Genomic DNA, 11,507 nt, shown 5'->3' with positions numbered 1-11,507 from the left:
AAAAAAAAAAAAAAATTATCCAGGCCAGGTGGTGCACACGTGTAGTCCCAGTTACTCGGGAGGCTGAGGTAGGAGGATGGCTTGAGCCTGGGAGGTGAAGATTGCAGTGAGCTGAGATCACACCACTGCATTCAGTCTGGGCAACAGAATGAGACTCTATCTCAAAAAAAAAAAAAAAAACATTGTGTACTTTATGGACTCATTTATGTCTGATGGGTATTTTCTATTACAAATTGTTTAGTCACTACTTTAAAGCCTGTGTTATTTTTTTCTTAATTTTATTGACTCATTTATGTCTTAGTCTTTTTTATTACAAATTGTTTATTGTTTAGTCACTACCTTAGAGCATGTTTTATTTTTTCTTAATTTTATTGACTTATTTATGTCTTAGCCCTTTTTATTACAAATTATTGTTTAGTCACTACTTTAGAGTCTGTTTTATTTTTTCTTAATTTTATTAAAGGACGATATTGATGATGAAATATCTTACAAAGATCATTTAGAGGTTTATTTTGAACAACTGACAATTCCAGGAATGATGGAATAAAACATATGAAGTAGAAGAACTGGAACCTCCAGAAAAAATACTTCAAGTTACCTACAAGTGATCTTAGTCAGGTATGTTACAGTCTTAATGGCTTTTCAGAAATTTGACAGAAAATTACTATTGATTTTCATTGGATGTTTACATGAATTTTAAGCCTTTGGTTTTCTTTTTAACTTGATTTTTTACAGGTATGAATTGATAAAAAATGCCTGCACTTTCCCTCCTTCCTATCTTTCCCTTGCCTACAGAAAATTAAAAGGCAAAACAATGGACATTTACATATTCTTCATTCAGATTAACCAGTGGCTAGCATTTGCCACCTTTGCATTTTCTTTCTGTTTCCATAAGTACGTTCTTCTCTGAATCATTTGAAAGTAAGTTGCAGAGAGCATGATGTTTTGCCCCAACACATCAGCATTTATCTCTTGTGAATAATGACATATTTCTACATAATTGCAATTGTACCATCTAACTATAATACAGCAATTTGATGTGCAGCCCATATTCAGATTTACCAAGTTGTCTCCAAAATATTCTTTATTTTTGTTTTAGATCCACAGTTTAATCAAAGATTAACCTTGCCTTTGGTTGTCATGTCTCTCTATTCTTTTACTTTGGAGTAGTTCTTTCAATACATGAAACATTTTGAAAAATCTAGGCTCTTTGTTTTGTACAGTGACCCATAATCTAGATATATCTGATTGCTTTTTTCTTCTCCTGGCTAGAATAGATTGAGCATTTTGGCAAGAATACAGATTAAACAGTGTTCTCATGAGTGGATCCAGATTAAACAGTGAATAATCCCTAATCCAGATTAGGCAGTGTTGGGTACTTATTGCCTCACACCAGGAGATTTTGAGTCTGTCCCACGATTGGTGATTCTATGTTTAATAATTTTGGTTGAGGTGGGGTGGTGTCCACTGGACATCTCTTTGTGAAGGTAGCTTTTCCCTTTTGTTCTTAGTCATCTGTGGGATGAGACATCAAAGCACTGTGAACGTTTTATTCCCCGGCAACCTTCATGAGCTGGTTTCAGCGTCATTGCTGAAGCCTCTTGGAAACATTGATTACACCCGTGGTTCCAATGGTGATTTTTCTCATTCCTTTTATATTGATTACCTGCCTCCTTCAATGAAGTAGATGTTGTCTCTTCCCCATGTTTTACCCTTCAAAATGTTTAATTTTAATTTAAGTGATTAATACAGCTAAGTTATTCTTTCAACAGGCAAATGAAAACAGTAGCCTAAAGTGCTGGTTTCAACCAGAAAGTAACAGCTATGATTTCTCATGGCTCACACTCTTCTGAAACGACTCAGGAAGAGGCTGAGAAAGGCCATGTTGTTTGTCTACCTGGGACTAGTGAGTAGAGAAATAGGATTCCTTTGTTCTTAAATTCTACTTTTGACTTTACTTTTAAAATATAATTTCTTTCATATGATTTAGCTCATACCTATAATCTTAGCATTTTGGGATGCCAAAGAGGGAGAATCACTTGAGCCCAGGAGTTTGAGACCAGCCTAGGCATCATAGGGAGACTCTGTACAGACACACACACACACACACACACACACACCGGGAATGATGGTATGCGACTGTGGTCCCAGCTACCTGAGAGGCTGAGGTTGGAGAATCATTTGGGCCCAGGAGGTGGAGGTTCCAGTGAACTGTGATTGCGCCACTGCACTCCAGCCTGGGTGACAGAGCAAGACCCTGTCTCACAAAAGAAAAAGAAGAAGAGACCATCTATTAGTCTTCTTGATTTCTGTCAAAATATGATATGTGATAGTTGATAAGCTTTATGCATATGTCAATCTGTGGCCATTTAATTTTGGGTTAAGGACTTGTTCTATTATAGTACAGTAATCATTTTACTAATTAATGACTATTTGTCATTAAAAACAATATATTTAGTTTTAATACAGTTGAGTACTCACACATTTCTGGGGAAACTTGGTCAGGACATTTCAACTGAGAATTGTCAAACAGGCATGCTGCTCTGTGGTGCAGCTCTTATGCAGACAACTCCCTTCATGTAATTTAGTAGGAAAATGATAGAAATACTTGTAAACTATAAAGTAAAGCAGAATTCTGGTTATTGAATCACAGCATCTACTGAAAGAAGTTCTCAAGTTCTGATTGAGTTCTAAAAGTTTTTTGAAGATTGGAATTCTTCATATGTAAGTAAAACCAATTTCTGATGACCCATTTCTAGTCCATCTTCTAAAGAAGTATTTAACCTGGGCCATGCGTGGTGGCTCATGCCTGTAATCCCAGCACTTTGGGAGGCCAAGGCGGGTGGATCACAAGGTCAAGAGATCAAGACCATCCTGGCCAACATGGTGAAATCCCATCTCTACTAAAAATACAAAAATTAGCTGGGCATGGTGGTGCGTGCCTGTAGTCCCAGCTACTCAGGAGGCTGAGGCAGGAGAATCACTTGAACCTGGGAAGCAGAGGTTACAGTGAGCCGAGATTGCGCCACTGCACTCCAGCCTGGCAACAGAGCAAGACACTGTCTCAAAAAAAAAAAAAAAGAAAAGAAAAAGAAAAGTATTTAATCTGAGCTGGGCATGATGGCTCACTCCTGTAATCTCAGCAATTTTAGAGGCCAAGTCATGAGGGTTACTTGAAACCAGGAGTTTGACACCAGCCTAAACAACAATAGCAAGACCCCATTGCTACAAAAAAAAAAAAAATTTTAAATTAGCTGCGCAGGAGGCTGAGTTGGGAGGATCACTTGAGCTTAGGAGTTGGAGGTTGCAGAAAGCTATGATCATGCCACTACACTCCAGGCTGGATGACAGTGAGACCTTGTCTCTGAAACATAAACAAAACTAACAAAAAAAGTGTTTATAGGAGGCTCCCAGCAATCTTAGCCTGAAGCCATGGAAGAAGCAGCAATCTTAGCCTGAAGCCATGAAGGAAGGCGTAGTGTGAAGGCAAGTGCAGAGTGGCCTCTGGCAGCTGAGGATCAGGACAGGATGTGGAATGAACATCTGTATCAAAGCTTTATTGCTTGGATTGGGAAAAAAATTCCTATATGTAGGTCAGCCTTAAAGTATACCCTTTCATAAAATATTATCTTTCCCATATTTTGAGGCCATGCAATTTGTGCTACCTGAAGAAACAGTATTGTGTCCTTGATTTGATGAGATCAGTAGCTTTCTTAGCTTATTGAGTGACATCTACAGAACTCAGAAACAGAGGCTACATATTAAGCGAATTTATATCTTTCTTGTTATAGTATTATTGTGTATAAGAAATAGAGATGGCCGGGTGCATTAGCTCACACCTGTAATCTCAGCACTTTGGGAGACTGAGGTAGATGGATCACAAGGTCAGGAGTTCGAGACCAGCCTGGCCAACATGGTAAAACCCTGTCTCTACTAAAAAAAAAAATACAACAATTAGCAGGACCTGGTGGCATGTACCTGTAATCCCAGCTACTTGGAAGCTGAGACAGGAGAATTGCTTGAACCCGGGAGGCAGAGATTGCGGTCAGCCAAGATCGCACCACTGGACTCCAGCCTGGGGGACAGAGCAAGACTCTGTCAGAAAGAAAGAAAGAGAGGGAGGGAAGGGGAGGGAGGGGAGGGGACAGGGAGGAAGGGGAGGGGGAAGGGAAAGGAGAGAAGAGAAGAGAAGAGAAGAGACAGAAGAGAAGGGAGAGAGAAGAGAAGTGAAGAGCAATGAGAGTGAAACTTCAAAGAGAAGAGAAGAGCAATGAGAGTGAAATGAAATCTGAAGGAACAAAGGAAGGAAGGAAGGAGAGAGAGAGAAAGAAAAAGAAGGAAAGGAAGAAAGAAAAGAAAGAAAAAAAGAAAGAAGAAAAAGAAAGAAAGAAAGGAAAGAAGAAGAAGGAGGGAGGGAGACAGAAGGGAGGGGAGGGGAGGGGAAGGGAGAGAAGAGAAGAGCAATGAGAGCGAAACTTCATCGGAAGGAACAGAGGAAGGAAGGAAAGAAGGAAGGAGAGAGAAAAGAGAAAGAAAGAAAAGGAAAGAAAGAGAAGGAAAGAGGAAGGAAGGAAGGAAGGAAAAAGGAAAGAAAAGAGAAAGAAAAAGTGAGGGTTTGTCCTCCAACTGATGTCAGCTGGGGGGAGTTTCAGGTGCATGGTGCTGTCAGGTGTTCAAAGTGCTCCTTACCTAAAAAGGAAAAATCACAAAAATGAAATTATCAAGGGAATTTTAGGTATCAGCTTTATATTTGTGTAAATTATTTGTAGAGTTGGATTTTAAGAGTTTTGCCTCCTTCGCAATTCTCCCATTGTGTTTTTTTTTCTTTTATGTGTATCTTATTACCTATTGTTACATAAGTATTCTTCACCTATTAGAATCTGTCATTGTCGTCTGCTCCATTTCTTCAGCAGTCAGGACCATCCATGGTTTCCCCACCATCCAGCATTTTCTCCTAATACTGTTACAGTTTTATTAACTATGACGTGAGTTTTGCATATGGGTTACTTTTTTCTCACTTAGACCCACTTTTCCAGTATTTACTAAAAGAATTCTTACTTTTTTGCTTTATTCTGTACATCTCTGTTTTGCACATATTAAATATATTTGTAACTTTAAATTGTAAAATATATGTAACATAAACTTTACCATCTAATCATTTTTAAGTGTACAGTTCAGTAATGTTAAGTACATTTATCAGGGCTGTTCAATGTTTTGGCTTCTTTGGACCACATTGGAAGAATTGTCGTGGACCACACATAAAATAGGCTAACACTAATGATAGCTAATGAGCGAAAGAAAGACAGAGAGAGAGAGAGAGAGAGAGAGAGAGAGAGAGAGAGAGAAAGAAAGAAAGAAAGCTGTATGCATAAATCTCATAATGAGTTTTTGATTGTTTGTTTTGACATGAACTTTGGTGGACACCTTTCAACCCTAACAGTCAGATCTAAGATTCTTAGTTGAAAGGATTTCCCCACTCAGTACTTTGAATTAATCAACCCTACTGCCTTCTGGCCTCCCAGGTTTCTGGTAAGGAATCTAGTAATAATCTGACTGAGGATCCTTTGTATGTAAGAAGTAGCTTCTCCCTTGTTTCATTCAAGGTTCTTTGTCTTTTGATACCTTAATTATAATGTGTCTTGATTGATATACTTTAAATTTATCCTATTTTGAGTTTGTTGAGCTTCTTGGTTTCTGTGAAAGTAAGTTTTTATAGAGACAGGGACTCATGGCCAGGTGCAGTGGCTCACGCCTGTAATCCCAGCACTTTGGGAGACCAGCCAAGGCCGGTGGATCACCTGAGGTTGGGCAGGTTGAGACCAGTCTAACCAACATGGAGAAACCCTGTCTCTACTAAAAATACAAAATTAGCTGGGCATGGCAGTGCATGCCTATAATCCCAGCTACTCGGGAGGCTGAGGCAACAGAATCGCTTGAACCCAGGAGGCAGAAGTTGCAGTGAGCTGAGATTGCACCCTTGCAACAAGAACAAAACTTTGTCTCAAAAAAAAAAAAAAAAAAAAGACAGGGTCTCACTCAGTCACCCAGGCTGAAAGGGCTCAAGCAATCCTTTCACGTGGTCCTCCTGAGTCGCTGAGATTGTACCTGTGCACCACCATACCAGCTTTTCATTTTAATTATGATTTTTTCATAAAGACAGGGTCTCACTATGTTTCCCAGGCTGACCTTGAATTCCTGGCCTGTAACAACCCTTCCACATTGGCCTCCCAAAGCACTGAGGTTACAGGTGGGAGCCACCATGCCAAGCCTTGGATATTTACAATGTTTTAAATCAAATTTGGGAAGTTTCTTAGATTGTCATTATTTCTTCAGATGTTCTTTTATTCCCTCTGTCTGTTCTGTGATTCTTACAAACTGTTGTTGGTCCACTTGATGCTGTCCCACAGGTTCCTTAAGCTCAGTTGATATTCCTGCAACCATTTTCTTTCTGTTTCTGACACAGGATTATTTCAATTGTTTTGTGTTCAGATTTGCTAATTCTTTCCTCTGCTTAGTCAAATCTGTTTTTAATCCCTTCTAATAATTTTTTTTTTTTTTTTTTTTTTTGAGACGGAGTCTCTCTCTGTCACCCAGGCTGGAGTGCAGTAGTGCAATCTCAGCTCAATGCAACCTCCACCCCCCGGGTTCACACGTTCTCCTGCCTCAGCCACCCAAGTAGCTGGGACTATAGGTGCCGGCCACCTCTCCCGGCTAACTTTTGTATTTTTAGTAGAGATGGAGTTTTATCATGTTGCCCAGGCTGGTGTCAATCTCCAGACCTCTTGATCTGCCCGCCTCAGCCTCCCAAAGTGCTGGGATTATAGGCGTGAGCCACTGTGCCCAGCCCCTTCTAGTAAAATTCTTTTATTTCAGGTATTTTAATTTTTAGTTGCAGAATTTCTTTTTGATTGCTTTTAATAATTATCTCTTTATTGAGGTTCTTATTTTGCTCACAAGTCATTTTCCTGTAGTGCCCATGTCTTTCTTTAGCTCTTTGGGCATCTTTAAGAGTTATGGTTAAGTTTTTGTCTAATAAATATGCCTGATATCTGAGTATCCTCAGTTGTATTTTATATTCACTTAGTTCCTTTTAATGGGCCATACTTTCCAGTTTCTTTGTGTGCCTTGTGATTTGTTTTTGTTATAAACTGGATATTTTAAACTTAAAAATTGGTAACTCAGGAAGTTAGATTCCCTTTTTACTCCAGGATTTACTTTTACTTTTTTTTTTTTTTTTTTTTGTGATGGAGTCTTGCTCTGTCCCCCAAGCTGGAGTGTAAAGGCGCGATCTCGGCAAGAATTCAAGATTTATTCTGTGGAGCCAAAGGAATTGTTGATAAATTCTGTGGAGGAAATTAGGGTTATTGGAGGGAGTGTTTATTAAAACTATTTCGCTAAGAGTCTGACTTTGATATAATAGATGTAAGAAGTCACCGTTCATTTTTTTTTTTGAACTTAGCTTTGAAAGTGAAATGTTATCTTGTTCAGTGTAGTGAATTTTTTAAAAATAAAAATAAATACTTAGGAGAGGTGGATCTTTCTGGATTGTGCAGGACTTTTGAGAGTACAACAGAAGTTGAAGAGCAACGACCTAATATATTACACTAATGAATAAGAAGACACTGAATTGTGGAAAAATGACCTATTATTCAGAATTTTTATTTTGGTGTTGTTACAAAGTTTTATTTGCATTCACATTACTGGATCAAGGAAGACATTCTTAAGTGAAGACTAAGAAAAAGCTGAGTGTATTTCCTGAGTTGAAATTGTAGGTGTGTCTTGTGATAGTTTGTGAGAAAGACAAGTGGAAGTCGCCTCCGCGTTAGCAGCTGCTTGAACACGAGCCTTCCTGAAACTTTCATGCAAGTCGGTAGGAGCATCCCTCATCTTCATACCGATTTTCAAGGATGTGTTTATTTTGTAAAATAAAGTGCTGTTATACTGTAAGTTTTAGGAGGCAGGAGTTTTTGTTTTTTGCTTACTAATATGTCACTGATGGTCAAACAGTATGTAGTGCAAAGTAGATATTTAATTATTGAAGAAATAAAGTGTCATTTCTGTGTTGTTTTAATTTGGATTTATTAGTAAGGGCAACTTATTTGACTGTTAGTTCTGATGATTAAAAGGTAGTGAGCAGTAAGGAAATAAAAGGTTCTACGTGGGCCGTGCATAGTGGCTCATGCCTGTAATCCCAGCACTTTGGGAGGCCAAGGCAGGAGGATCACAAGGTCAGGAGATTGAGACCATCCTGGCTAACACAGTGAAGGCCCAGTCTCTACTAAAAATACCAAAAAAAAAAAAAAAACATTAGCTGGGAGTGGTGGCGGGCACCTGTAGTCCCAGCTACTTGGGAGGCTGAGGCAGGAGAATGGCGTGAACCCGGGAGGCAGACCTTGCAGTGAGCCGAGATCGTGCCACTGCACTCCAGGCTGGGCAACACAGCAAGATTCCCGTCTCAAAAAAAAAAAAAAAAAGGTATTATGTGGACTTTGAAGGTCATCTCTATCAATTTGAGGTTGAATGGGAAGAACAGTTTTGTTGACATCCTTTAGCTGTGTTACAGGTACAATTTTGTTTTTTACTCAGGCAAAAGAAAATGTGTGTGTGTGTTAAATACAGTCAGCCCCCTTTATCTGTGGGTCCTGCATCCTCACTTTCTACCAACCTCAGATCAAAAATATTCCAGAAAAAAAAGGATGGTTGCATCTGTACTGAACATGTACAAACTTTTTTTCTTGTCATTATTCTTTATGCAATAAAGTATAACAACTATTTATTTAGCATCTCCATTGTATTAGGTATTGTGAGTAATCTAGAGATTATTTGAAGGATATTGGAGGATGTGTCCAGGCTGAAGGCAAGTACTATGGCATTTTATGTCAGGGACACCTACAGATTTTTGTATCCAGCTGTGGATCCTGTACAGTTTAACATTTCCACACGCTGAGGGTATGATGGTTCTGGGTTGGGTTGGGCCCCCATGTTTGAGGAAGTGTGCCCATCAGTGATTGTACACCCTTGTTGTAAACTTTGGATATGTCTATTTTGATATTTAAAACATTTTCGGATTAAGTCTGAAAAATGCCAAGATACTAATAATATTTTAAAGGGGAATTGATAGAACTCATTATTAGAACTTTCTAATAGTAGAAAGGAAGTCTATTTATTTTATGAAATTGTCAGTTCATCTTAAGATCTAATAGTCTTTTCCAATTAGCAGCGACTTAATTCAGACTACCTCAAAAGAATAATTTAACATTTATTTTTGTAGAAAAAGAGCAATTTTAAAATAGCCTGGGAAAACTTAGGTAAGTTTTCCTTAATCCTGACTCTTAATTTGTGGCTACAAGTGGCAATGATGTGAACGTAAGTTGTGCTATTTATTAATATATTGCTTTTCATAAATCAGTCCCTTCTTTGTAATTAGGTAAAAAGAGAAAGACATTCTTGATTTTGGTGACTAGAGTTGTAGATGCTGGGAAGCTTTGTCACTAAAATTGATGAACCAGATGCACGTCACCAGCCAATCGCGCTGATTCTTAATGCTGTAAGTATGAACATAACAGTATAAAACTGTTGATAGAATACATCGGTCTTATGAAATGAAATGTTTTGGTTAAGGATTTTTTAAACAAATTTCACATTATACTACTGACTTTACTAAATCTGAGTCTTGTATTTCTGAACAGGGCACCATGGCCTGGCATCCGTCACGTTTTCCAAGGAACCTGTCGGAGCTCCGGCGGAAGCTGCTCCTTGGGCCGATGGAGGCTCTTAGCTGGTAGGCCCTTCTTTAGTCACCACAGGATGCCTGCCATTCATGAACAGAAAGGAGAGGACGGGCTTTGAATAAAACACAGGTAAGTTTCCCAACTGCGTTCCTTTCATTAATATTTCAGTCTTGGCCAGGCAAAGTGTCTCACGTCTGTAATCTCAGCATTTTGGGAGGCCAAGGTGGGCAGATCATGAGGTCAGGAGATAGAGACCATCCTGGCCGACATGGAGAAACCCTGTCTCTACTTTTCAGTACAAAATTAGCCGGGCGTGGTGGCGCGTGCCTGTAATCCCAGCTACTCGGGAGGCTGAGGCAGGAGAAACACTTGAACCCAGGAGGCGGAGGTTGTGGTGAGCTGAGATGGCACCATTACACTCCAGCCTGGGCAACAAGAGCGAAACTCCTTCTCAAAAAAAAAAAAAAATAAAAACAGCTCCTCTGAGTTGCACATGGCTTGTCCACTGCCTCGCTACATACAGACTGTGTGCTGAGTCTGCTCTTAGGACCTCACGGAAGAAGTGTCTGGCCCACATCAGTGTGGATGCTTGTGCTTGGATTGGTTGCCCACAGCTCCCCTGGGCTGGCTTCTTCTGGGAAGCTTTCCTCCACTCTACAGGTTACTCATAAATAGCAGTCCCATAGCTCCATGGCTTCCCACACCCCTTGTGCAGATGGCAATGTGATGTCCCTCTCCTTACCTATATTCTTCTCTGGAGCACAAGCTCTAAGGATGGGAATAACATCATCTCCTCAGCACCTAGCTCAGTCTTTCAGACAAAGAAAACATGTAAGATGGCTGGGCACAGTGGCTCATGCCTGCAATCCCAACACTTTGGGAAGCTGAGGTGGGCCAATCACGAGGTGAGGAGATCGAGACCATCCTGGCTAACACAGTGAAACCCCGTCTCTACTAAAACTACACAAAAAAAAACTTAGCCAGGCGTGGTGGTGGGTGCCTGAAGTCCCAGCTATTCGGAAGGCTGAGGCAGGAGAATGGAGTGAACCTGGGAGGTGGAGCTTGCAGTGAGTGGAGATCGCCACTGCACACCAGCCTGGGTGACAGAGTGAGACCCCATCTCAAAAAAAAAAAAAAAGAAAACATCTAAGAAATAGTTGCCAAAATAATTGAATACAGTATCTTCAACTCAGATTATTTTCTTTGTTAGGATCTGGAAAATATTTGTGAGGCCATTGGACTTCAGATTTCAGTGTCAGGTGGTGTTGAAAGTTGAAGTCGTTTCTTCAAGAAGTAAACCTCTGCCACTTGGACTGTGCTCAGACATTTCATTGATTTTGTTTAATCAACATTTTCTGGCTTTGGGAGGTGTCCCTCTTGGTGGAACACAGTAAGTGTCAAAGATGGACACATAGTCCATGATTTGTAGTGTGTGGGAGCAGACCACAAATTAATGTTTGGAGAACAATTTTGTCATAACTGACACTGTTGAGGCTCAGTTGTACAGAACTGGAGAAGTCTTTCAGCTTGGCACATGTCCTGATTCAGCCTCTGTTTAACGTATATTCCAATCCTGATTCTCTCTTCACTGGCTACAAAGACCACCTGAGACGTGCACAACACAGGAGCTGCTGGGGGAGGGGTAGTATTATCACCCCAAACTCACAGCCACTTCGTATTTTCAAAAACCAGCTTAGAGTGAGGGGTACTGATAACTGCATAGAGAACACGCAGTCCGTCCATTCTTCTCAGTGATGTACATTTCTCAATCAGCAA

The 11,507-nt window shown here is 40.0% G+C and overlaps 1 long non-coding RNA gene across 1 annotated transcript; it reads left to right on the top strand.

Moving 5' to 3' along the window:
- Positions 1-484: 484 nt before the first annotated feature.
- LOC115896539 lies at positions 485-11,093 on the top strand. Its single transcript, XR_004056448.1, has 6 exons — positions 485-618; positions 1,773-1,906; positions 2,654-2,724; positions 9,428-9,547; positions 9,690-9,860; positions 10,942-11,093. It is a non-coding gene; the product is annotated as an uncharacterized LOC115896539 (long non-coding RNA).
- The last annotated feature ends 414 nt before the right edge of the window (positions 11,094-11,507 follow it).

Source organism: Rhinopithecus roxellana, chromosome 3 (assembly GCF_007565055.1).
Source record: "Rhinopithecus roxellana isolate Shanxi Qingling chromosome 3, ASM756505v1, whole genome shotgun sequence".
In the NCBI taxonomy this organism is placed as follows: Eukaryota; Metazoa; Chordata; class Mammalia; order Primates; family Cercopithecidae; genus Rhinopithecus; species Rhinopithecus roxellana.
Note: the sequence above shows the minus strand (reverse complement) of the source record. Positions and strands in the feature narration are given on the sequence as shown.